At 30.9% G+C, this 11,838-nt stretch overlaps 2 non-coding genes and 1 pseudogene across 2 annotated transcripts; 1 reads left to right on the top strand and 2 right to left on the bottom strand.

Moving 5' to 3' along the window:
* Window positions 1-3,074: 3,074 nt before the first annotated feature.
* On the bottom strand, window positions 3,075-3,239 carry LOC135608652 (U2 spliceosomal RNA; annotated as a pseudogene).
* Window positions 3,240-7,571: 4,332 nt separating this feature from the next.
* On the top strand, window positions 7,572-7,768 carry LOC135608640 (U2 spliceosomal RNA). Its single transcript, XR_010485614.1, has one exon. It is a non-coding gene; the product is annotated as a U2 spliceosomal RNA (small nuclear RNA).
* Window positions 7,769-8,549: 781 nt separating this feature from the next.
* Window positions 8,550-8,746, bottom strand: LOC135608638 (U2 spliceosomal RNA). The gene has a single exon (XR_010485612.1). It is a non-coding gene; the product is annotated as a U2 spliceosomal RNA (small nuclear RNA).
* Between the last annotated feature and the right edge of the window lie 3,092 nt (window positions 8,747-11,838).

Here is an 11,838-nt window from a genome sequence, read left to right as displayed (position 1 = left end):
AAAATAATAGTAATAAAGTTTGATATCAAAAAGTTCAACAAAAATAATTTCTCCCTACAAAAGATGAAGATAAGGGTAATTCTAAAGAAGGACAGTAATTAAAGACAGATTCAAAAATTTCGTAAATGGCAAAAAGTGGAAGGAGATGGATGACAATGCGATTGTCATGTTGTACCTTATATCTATAGATGAAGTTTTATCCGATATCACAATAAAGATAATAACAAAAGAGATCTGGAATACTCTGATAATGTTATATGAAGCTAAGTCACTTACAATATGATCTTAAAGAAAATGTTTTACACTTGTCATATATTAGAATCCACATCGGAATGGATCATATCAACACTCTTAATAATTTATTCTCCCGACTTTCTACAATGGAGCATGATATTGAAAAGACAAAACATGCCGACCTTTATCTTTAAAGTCTACTTGATTCATATGATCAACTCATTATCAACTTGACCAACAACAAAATCAGTTTAGTCTTTAATATTATTGCAATCATAAATCTAAAAGAGGACAATAGGCATAAAAATAAGGAAGATAGATTAGTAACGTTATAGTAAAAAGAAGGAAGATAGATTAGTAACATTATAGTAAGTTGAGACATTATCTACAATAAGAGAAAGATCAATAGAGCATGGCTCGACTAGAAGCATTAGATAGAGTAGATCAAAGTTTAGAAGAAAAAAATATATCAAGTGCTAAAATTATGACAAGATGAGGCATATCGAGGAATGTTGGAAGAATAAGAAGAATATAGATACAAAGAAAGAGACTAAGCTAGAAGATTCTTAGAGTTTCACCTTCAATGCCTCAAGCAAAGGTGAATTATTCCAAAGTAATACAATAATAATTTCCAAAAAAAGGGAGCTTGTGGATGTTTGGCTAGTAGATTCAACATTTTAGCATATGATTAGAATAATTCTATCAGTACCAACCTATCTCAGGAGGATCTATTTCTCTAGATAATGATCATACCTTAGAGATTGTCAACATTGGTACTATAGAGATAAAGATTTATGTTGATATAGTTCGCACCATTCAGGTGGTATGATATGTCAAAGACTTAAAAAAATCTACTATCAATTGGATAGTTGGATAAACTTAGTTGCATAATCGATATGAAAAATAAAACTTGAAATATTATAAAAAGAGCATTCATCGTTATAAAGGTAGAGAAGATTCTAACAAATCTATATATGCTTTTGGGAGAAACATATATGAGGTAAATGCATCCGTTGTATCATCCGATTCTAGAAAAGAATTTACTATATTATGACATCGAGGATTGGGACACATACTAGAATGAGATACGAAGATTCTCTCCAATGAAATCTTTATTATCGGACTCAAATTAATAATTATACCTTTTTGTGAGTATTATGTTACAAGTAAGCAACATAGATTAAAATGTGTGAGATCTACTACAAGAAGTAAATGCATACTTACCTTGATTCATTTTAAAATTTGAGAGTCATTAGCGGAGGAGCAAATCATTTTGTTTCATTTATTACTGATTATTATAGGAGATATTGAGTGTATTCAATCAACAAGAAGGCTAATGTATTTTTAATTTTTTAGTTGTTTAAAGCAAGAATATAACTTAAATCAGGGAAAGAGATCAAGTGTTTGTGGATAGATAATGGAGCATAATATATGAGCAAGGGGTTTGATGCTTTCTCAAGAAAATTGAGAGGCAGCATATAGTGCCATACAGTCCTCAATAGAATGTATGGTAAAGTGGATGAATACAACTCTTTCGAAGAAAACTAAAGTTTGATCCCAAGTACAAAAAATATATATTCTTAAGCTATACTGATGGAGTGAAAGGATATTATTATAGGAGATGTTATCTTGGTCGAAGATCTACAAAATGATACAAGTGATAGCACATGGATAAAAAGTTAAGAAACAATTGAAGTTTAGGTGAAAAAGGATTCTTCTAAGGTAACATAAGAGCATGATGAATAAATATAAGTCCAAATTAAGGTGGAAGAAGTGTGATGGTCAACTTGTAAAAGGGTACCATTGACTTGACATAAGAAATATATTTGGGAGAGCAATACTGTATATTATTTTCTAATAGAGGATGGAGAGTTATTAACTTTTTAAGAGACTACATATAGTCCAGATGTGTCTTAGTGAATGATAGTGACATAAAAAAAAACGAAGCTCTATATAAAAATATAATATGAGAATTTGTACCACTATCATAAGAAGAAAAGTTGTTATAAATAGATGAGTCTATAAGATCAAGAGAGATAGCAATAATTAAGTAGAGCATATCATGCACGATTAGTGATGGACGGATATCAAGTAGCCTATCTATCTTTTCAACTAATATCAATGCATGAACAAGTGTATGATTCCTAGAAGCTTTCGAGTAAAAAAGAATGTTCTGATTTTAATGATATATTTTTTATTATTATTGACTTTTGATAGCTCGAATAGTTTTAACTTTGATTTACATCTAGAGCAATTAGATATGAAAACTGTATTTCTTCATAGTGAATTTAAAAAAAAAATTAGATATGAAAACTATATTTCTTCATAGTGAATTTAAAAAAGAGATTTATAAGCTCCAACAAGAGGGTCTTGCTGAAAAAAAAAAAAATAGTACTTGGTTTGCAGGTTGAACAAATCTCTATATGGTTTAAAGCAAATGCCAATGGTAATAGCAAAAAAAATGGATTCCTTTATCATTAATCTTGGAGATAATAGATTCAGTATAAACTTGCCTATTAGAAGATGTTTGATTATGATAATTTTATTATCTTGCTGATGTATATTAACGATATGTTGGTGACAGGTCCCAACAAGACAAATAAAAAAAAAAGTCCTCATCACTTGAAACCATTAACCCCATTAATTGACATAGCAACTTGAATTTGTACACAATTATTGAGCTTAATGCTTGAAGTCTTAGGCTTATGCATGCCTTTGACTCTCCTAAAACAAAAATTTGGAGAAGATACTTTTCATTCATGAATGGCTTTTCTTCTCTTGGTATGAGAAGTCGTATAAACATGATTTGATACAATCGAGGTGGATTAATATAATAACTTGTCATGGGCGACGCGTGAGGGTCCCAGTAGTAAGCCACTACGGTGAACCCTCCCCTACAAAAAATTAATTTAATATCATAGTGGGTCGATGACTCATGTATCATATATTAAATTGATAAAAACAGATATTATACTTGATCTTAACCAAAAGGCCAAGAAAGGTATGAGTTTGCCACTTGCAGTGCCCCTTCTTTTATACCACTCACATCTCAACAGAGAGCCATTGCTAACCGATGTGAGATTATTTATATACATTGTGTCAACGAAAAGCCCTTTCTTTTATACATTTGACGTTTCATAAGCACGATAATAGTAAGTATTGTTTGCATCAATTCAATTTGATACGGATCTATATGCATAAAATGTCGAGAGGTTTAGATGATCGATCTTTCATAAAAATCAAGATGAGTAAAATTTCTAATATGCTCCATGTGAAATAATAAGATAAAATAAAGAAAAAGGATTGCAAGCAATTGCAGCCATTTACATGGAATGAGGTGCATGGTTGCAACCTCCCATGCAAGGTGCGATGTGGAGGAAAGATCTACGATCTCCCCTTATGCCTATTTAAGATGTCCAGATGTAGAACGAAGGATTCATCCATCCAGTGCAAAGAGGAATATAAAGAAAAAGAAAAAGAAAAAAGAATGAGAAAACAAAAAGTGACAAGTGAGAATTATTTTTATTCTTTCCTCTTTGGTTTATCCCTTTTGTGAATTTTTATTTTTCTATTTCTCCTATGACAAGATAGAAGATATAATGTTTCTTCTTGTATTAGAGTGAAATTTTTACTTACATTTTTTTTTTACGATGAATACATTCTAGTTTGGCCGTGAATATTTTCCTCAACCAATTGAGAATTTTATCGTGTTATATATTGGTGTTATTATTTTAATTATTTTTTATATTCGATTTTATTACTCTAGATTGATACTATTTACTCACATCCGCTTTTACTTTTAGTTTTTCTTTTTTTAAATAAGAATATAAGAGACAAAGGTTCAAAAAAATTAAAGATTATAGAGTTATGATAAATTGGGAGAGTCAATTCAAGCAAGAATGCAAATCAAGTAAAAGTAAAATAATAGTAATAAAGTTTTAGATCGAAAATTTCAATGAAAGTAATTTCTCCTTAAGATGAAGATAAGAGCAATTCTAACAAACGATAATTGTTTGATGGTAATTAAAGATGGATTTAAAGATTTCACAAATGATAAAAAGTGAAAGGAGATGGATGACAACACAATTGCTATATTATACCCGATATCAATAGGTGAAGTTTTATCTGGTATCACAATCAAGACAATAACAAAGGAGATCTGGAATACTCTCACAAGGTTATATGAAGCCAAAGTCACTTACAACATGATCTTCTTTAGGAAAATGTTTTACACTCATTGTATATTGGAATCTATATCGTAACGAATCATATTGATGTTGAATCTCGGATTTTAATGATGAAATTAATTGATGAGTTTACGATATAATGTGCTATTTGAGAAAAGCAATGCAAGACTAACTTCGATCAGAAAAGATAAAATGATTGAAGCAAGAAAAATCAGACATTGGGTCGAAGTTAGAAAATGAGCATCGAGCCGGAAGAATCGGATGTTGCGCCAAGTTCGAAAGTTGCAGGAGTCAACTTGCTAATGGATCAAGCGATACGTCGAAGGTTTGGACGATGCACTGAAAGTTAGTCGGGAGTTTGGATGAATAAATGACAAGCCAAACAACTTAAATTTACTGTCTTATAATTGTTTAAGTCCTTATTATCGAAGTTAGGTCTTAATTTGAGTTAAATTTGGGTGTAACCCTACTAACTCAATTAGGGGCCAACTTAAATTTACTGTCTTATAATTGTTAAAGTGGAAGGCTCATTCTGCTAGTCATAGATACTTTATAAGTTAATCACATGAGTGATAACATATGTGACATAATACACAGTCTTTTTATTTATTATTATTATAGTATTCTCACACTTTATATTACTTGTTGTATATATTGTGATGTCTATGAATCTGTGCAATAAGAATCGGATTGTGACGAGATCATGATAATGAGATTGATTCATCATTAAACACAGACTCTAAATAATCCTAGTCATAGGTTACTCAAGAGGGACATCAAAATAACCGAACAAACTGGTATATTATATACCCGTACATATGATGGAGGCGGCTGGTCTCATAATTGCTCGTGTAGGGACACCAGGGATACAATGTAGGTGCTCAATGGAGAATGAGTTCACTGATTGACCTACTTACAGAATATTGGATGGTTGATGATACCTTATTGTCAAACAATGATTCTGTCATCCTAGTAGTGTACCTTGTCCTTAGACTTAAGATATCAAAGATGTCTTATATAAGTAATCTACTCTTTGATACTAGACTTATAGATTTGGAAGTTCTAGATCTAATATAACCGGTCATTGGGAGTGGCAATCAACCTTACGAGGGCTATTAAATGTCGATAGAGGATCATCCGCTCTCGGTATCATGAGAGGAATATCATGTGTATTCTTGCTTAGACAAATCCTTGGCTAATGTCATTTAGAATGAGAGAGAAAGAGTTCTATAAGAGAATTCGATTAGAGTGAGACTCAAGGAGAAACCGTATCGGCCTGACAGCACCATGCTCAATATACGGTCTTTGGAATATTAGATGGATGAGAGACTATAGATATACGGTAACTGAAGATAGATAAGTCCAAAGGATTATATTCCATTATATAGTATGAGGACACTTGAATTCCTTTATCCAATCATATAGATATGTAGAAATTCAGATATATACAATCTCCCTATATATAACACTATCTTACACGTGAATTTAAGTTTTACGGGTTTTTATGCACCAATCTTCACATGACTATTAATACCTTTTTGAAAATTTTGAGGATTTTTATTTTTTGTTCTTCTGCTATGCATGTGATGTCACTCCTAGATTTCCTAATAGTGGTATCAAAGCCAGTTTTTATGCGAAAGATTAATTTTAAATTACGTGTGTTATGTTTTAAGAAGAATTTTATTATCAAAATTGTTGACACAAAAGGCGAGAAAAGGCAGCAATTGTTGCTACCCTTACTGTGCTCGCAGAATGGCCAAAGGCTGCTTACAGCCTTGGCCATCTACAGTGACCGACGACCGACAGCCTGCGGGCCACAGGTAGGCAACTGCACGGGCGACACCTATGGGTGCTCCGTTGGGAGAATAAATTATTAAGAGTATGGATATGATCCATCATGATGTGGATTATAATATACGACAAGTGCAAAACATTTTCTTTAAGATCATATTGTAAGTGACTTAGCTTCATATAACATTATCAGAGTATTCCATATCTCTTTTGTTATTATCTTTATTGTGATATTGGATAAAACTCCATCTATAGATATAAGGTATAACATGGCAATTGCATTGTCATCCATCTCCTTCCACTTTTTGTCATTTGTGAAATTTTTGAATATGTCTTTAATTACTGTCAAATAATTATCCTTCCTTAGAATTACCATTATCTTCATTTTTTTAGGGAGAAATTATTTTTGTTGAACTTTTTGATCTCAAACTTTATTACTAATATTTTACTTGATTTACATTCCTCCTTGAACTAACTCGCCCAATTTATCATAAATAATAACTTTGCAACCTTTAATTTTTCTAAACCTTTATCTATTATGATACCATTATTGAAAAAAGAAAAACTAAAACTAAAACTAAAAATGAATATAGGTAAATAGTATCAATCTAAAATAATAAAACCGAATATCAAAATCAACTAAAATAATAACACCAATTAACATGATAAAATCCTCAATTAGTTATAGGAAACATTCACGAAAAAACTAAAGGTATTCATAGTAAAAAGATGGAAGTACAAACTTCTCTCTAATTTAAGAAAAGAAACATTATATCTTTTATTTTGTAATTGAGAAATAGAAAAAGAAAAATTCATAAAATGGATAAACCAAAGAGGAAAGCACAAAAATAATTCTCTCTTCTCACTTTTTTTTTCTCTTTCTTTCTTTCTCTATATTTCACTTTGCACTGGATGGATGAATCCTTCCTTCTACATCTTGATGTCTTATATAGGCATAAGGGGAGATCGTAGATCTCTCCTCCATATCGCACATTGCATGGGAGGTTGCAACGATGCACCTCATTCCACGCAAATAGCTGCAACTCATCCTGTTTCTTTATTTTATCTTATTACTTCACATGGAGCATATTTGAAACTTCACTCATCTTGATTTTTGTGTAAGATCGATCGTCTAAGACCTCTCGATTATACCAAAAAATATTTTATGCATAGAGATCCGTATCAAATTGAATTGATACAAATAATACTTATCATTATCATGCTTATGAAACGTTAAATGTATAAAAGAAGGGGCTCTCCATTGAGACAATGTATACAAATAATCCCACATCGATTAGTAATGGCTCTCTGTTGAGATGGGAGCAGTATAAAATAAGGGCCATTGCTAATAGCAAACTCATACCTTTCTCGGCCTTTTGGCTAAGATCAAGTGTAGTATCTGTTCTTATCAGTTTAATATCTGATACGTGGGTCATCGATCCACTATGATATTAAATTAATTTCTTGTGGGGGAGGGTTCACCACAGTGGCTTGCCATTGAAACACTCAAGTGTTGCCTATGCGTTGCACTACTGCACGGGCCTAGCGCACCTCGATCAAGTCAAATGGTCAAACATTTCAACTATAGATGTTATTGATGGAAATCTGATAGGAGAATTTAAAAAAATCATCCAATTATATTTATATATATAATCAATCACAGTTTAATTAATCTCTTGATCTTTCTTCTTTTTCTGATCATTTTTTCTTAATCTCAAAAGGAGACATTGTATTCGTATGTAGACTAAATCATTAATCTAAAAACTCTACAAGGACTTTCACGAACATCACGTTTGGGGCGTTTTTTTCACTTCATCTTAATCATTTAACGTAATTGATGAGTGTTGTTTCCAATACAATATACATATATATATAAATATATACATATATGTATATATATATGTATACATATATATATATATACATATATGTATACATATATATATATATATGTATATATATATATGTATGTATGTATATATATGTATGTATGCATATATATATATATATGTATGTATACATATATATGCATATATGTATGTATACATATATATGCATATATGTATGTATACATATATATGTATATATGTATATGTATGTATACATACATATACATATATATATATATGTATGTATACATACATATATACATATATATGTATACATACATATACATATATACATACATATACATATATATAACAAATGTGGCTGAAATAGATGATTTTTTAATTCTCCTATCAGATTATAAATATAATATAATTGGATTTTTTTAATTCTCCTATCAGATTTTCATCAATCACAACTATGGCTGAAATGTTTGACCATTTGACTTGATCGAGGTGCGCCAAGCCCGTGCAACAGTGCAACGCATAGGCAACACATGAGGGTCCCAGTGGCAAGCCACTACGATGAACCCTCCCCCACAACAAATTAATTTAATATCATAGTGGGTTGATGACCCACGTATCAGATATTAAACTGATAAGAACAGATACTACACTTGATCTTAGCCAAAAGGCCGAGAAAGGTATGAGTTTGCTATTAGCAGCAGCCCTTCTTTTATACCACTCCCATCTCAACAGAGAACCATTGCTAATCGATGTGGGATTATTTGTATATGTCATCTGAGAGCCCCTTCTTTTATACATTTGATGTTTCATAAGCATGATAATGATAAGTATTATTTTTATCAATTCAATTTGATATGGATCTCTATGCATAAAATATTTTTAGGTATAGTCGAGAGGTTTTAGACGATCGATTTTACACAAAAATCAAGATAAGTGAAGTTTTGAATATGCTCCATGTGAAGCAATAAGATAAAATAAAGAAACAAGATGGGTTGCAGCCATTTGCGTGGAATATGGTGCATCATTGCAACCTCCTATACAAGGTGCGATATGGAGAGATCTACGATTTCCCCTTATGCCTATACAAGACATCAAGATGCAAAAGGAAGGATTCATCCATCCAGTGCAAAGAGAAATATAGAGAAAAAAAGAAAGAGAAAAAAAAAGTGAGAAGAAAATTATTTTTGTGCTTTCCTCTTTGGTTTATCCGTTTTATGAATTTTTCTTTTTCTATTTCTCCTATTACAAAATAGAAGATATAATGTTTCTTTTCTTGTATTAGAGAGAAGTTTGTACTTCAATCTTTTTACTATGAATATCTTCTAGTTTTTTCATGAACGTTTCCTACAACCAATTGAGAATTTTATCATGTTAATTGGTGTTATTATTTTAGTTGATTTTGATATTCGATTTTATTATTTTAGATTGATACTATTTACCCATATTCATTTTTAGTTTTAGTTTTTCTTTTTTCAATAATGGTACCATAGACAAAGGTTCAAAAAAATTAAAAGTTGTAAAATTATTATTTATGATAAATTGGGGGAGTCAGTTCAAGGAGGAATGCAAATCAAGTAAAATAATAGTAATAAAGTTTGAGATCAAAAAGTTCAACAAAAATAATTTCTCCTTACAAAAGATGAAGATAAGGGTAATTCTAAGGAAGGATAATTGCTTGACATTAATTAAAGACAGATTCAAAAATTTCGCAAATGGCAAAAAGTGGAAGGAGATGGATGACAATGCAATTGCCATGATGTACCTTATATCTATAGATGAAGTTTTATCCGATATCACAATAAAGATAATAACAAAAGAGATTTGGAATACTTGATAATGTTATATGAAGCCAAGTCACTTACAATATGATCTTAACGAAAATGTTTTGCACTTGTCGTATATTAGAATCCACATCGTAATGGATCATATCAACACTCTTAATAATTTATTCTCCCAACTTTCTACGATGGAGCATGATATTGAAAAGACAAAACATGCCGAGCTTTATCTTTAAAGTCTACTTGATTCATATGATCAACTCATTATCAACCTGATCAACAACAAAACCAATTAGTCTTTAATATTATTGCAATCATAAATCTAAAAGAGGACAATAGGCATAAAAATAAGGAAGATAGATTAGTAACATTATAGTAAATTGAGACATTATCTACAATAACAGAAAGATCAATAGAGCATGGCTCGACTAGGAGCATTAAATGGAGTAGATCAAAGTCTAGAAAAAAAAAATTATATCAAGTGCTAAAATTATGACAAGATGAGGCACATAGAGGAATATTGGAAGAATAAGAAGAATATAGATAAAAAGAAAGAAACTATGCTAGAAGATTCTTACAGTTTCACCTTCAATGCATCAAGCGAAGGTGAATTATTCCAAAGACAATAATAATTTCCAAAGGAAAAAAAAAGGAGCTTGTGGATGTTTGGCTAGTAGATTCAACATCTTAGCATATGACTAGAATAAATCTATCAGTATCAACCTATCTCAGGAGGATCTATTTCTCTAGATAATGATCATATCTTAGAGATTGTCAACATTGCTGCTATGGAGATAAAGATTTATATTGATATGGTGTCAAAGGCTTAAAAAAATCTACTATTAATTGGATAATTGGATAAACTTTGTTGCATAATCGATATTAAAAATAGAATTTGAAATATTATAAAACGAGCATTCATCGTTATAAAGGTAGAGAAGATTCTAACAAATCTATACATGCTTTTGGGAGAAACATATATGAGGTAGATGCATCCGTTATATCATCCGACTCTAGAAAAGAATCTACTATATTATGACATCGGGGATTGGGACACATATTAGAATGAGATATGAAGATTCTCTCCAATGAAATCTTTATTACCAGACTCAAATTAATAATTATACCTTTTTGTGAGCATTATGTTACAAGTAAGCAACATAGATTAAAATGTGTCAGATCTACTACAAGAAGTAAATGCATACTTACCTTGATTCATTTTGAAATTTGAGTCATTAGCGGAGGAGCAAATCATTTTGTTTCATTTATTACTGATTATTATAGGAGATATTGAGTGTATTCAATCAAGAAGAAGGCTGATGTATTTTCAATTTGTTTGTTGTTTAAAGCAAGAATATAACTTAAATCAGGGAAAGAGATCAAGTGTTTGTGGATAGATAATGGAGCATAATATATGAGCAAGGGGTTTGATGCTTTCTCAGGAAAATTGAGAGGCAGCATATAGTGACATACAGTCCTCAATAGAATGTATGGTAAAGTGGATGAATACAACTCTTTCTAAGAAAACTAAAGCTTGATCCCAAGTTCAAAAAATATATATTCTTAAGCTATACTGATGGAGTGAAAGGATATTATTGTAGGAGATGTTATCTTTGTTGAAGGTCTACAAAATGATACAAGTGACATCACATGGATAAAAAGTTAAGAAACAATTGAAGTTAAGGTGAAAAAGGATTCTTCTAAGATAACATAAGAGCATGATGAATAAATACAAGTCCAAATTAAGGCCGAAGATGTGTGACGATCAACTTGTAAAAGGGTAACATTGACTTGACATAAGAAGTATATTTGGGAGAGCAATACTGCATATTATTTTCTAATAGAGGATGGAGAGTCATTAACTTTCTAAGAGACTACATATAGTCCAGATGCGTCTTAGTAAATGATAGTGATATAGAAAAAAATTGAAGCTCTATATAAAAATATAATATGAGAATTTGTACCACTACCACAAGAAGAAAATTTGTTATAAAT

Source organism: Musa acuminata, chromosome BXJ2-3 (assembly GCF_036884655.1).
Source record: "Musa acuminata AAA Group cultivar baxijiao chromosome BXJ2-3, Cavendish_Baxijiao_AAA, whole genome shotgun sequence".
Taxonomy (NCBI): domain Eukaryota; kingdom Viridiplantae; phylum Streptophyta; class Magnoliopsida; order Zingiberales; family Musaceae; genus Musa; species Musa acuminata.
This window is presented reverse-complemented; position numbering and strand designations above follow the sequence as displayed.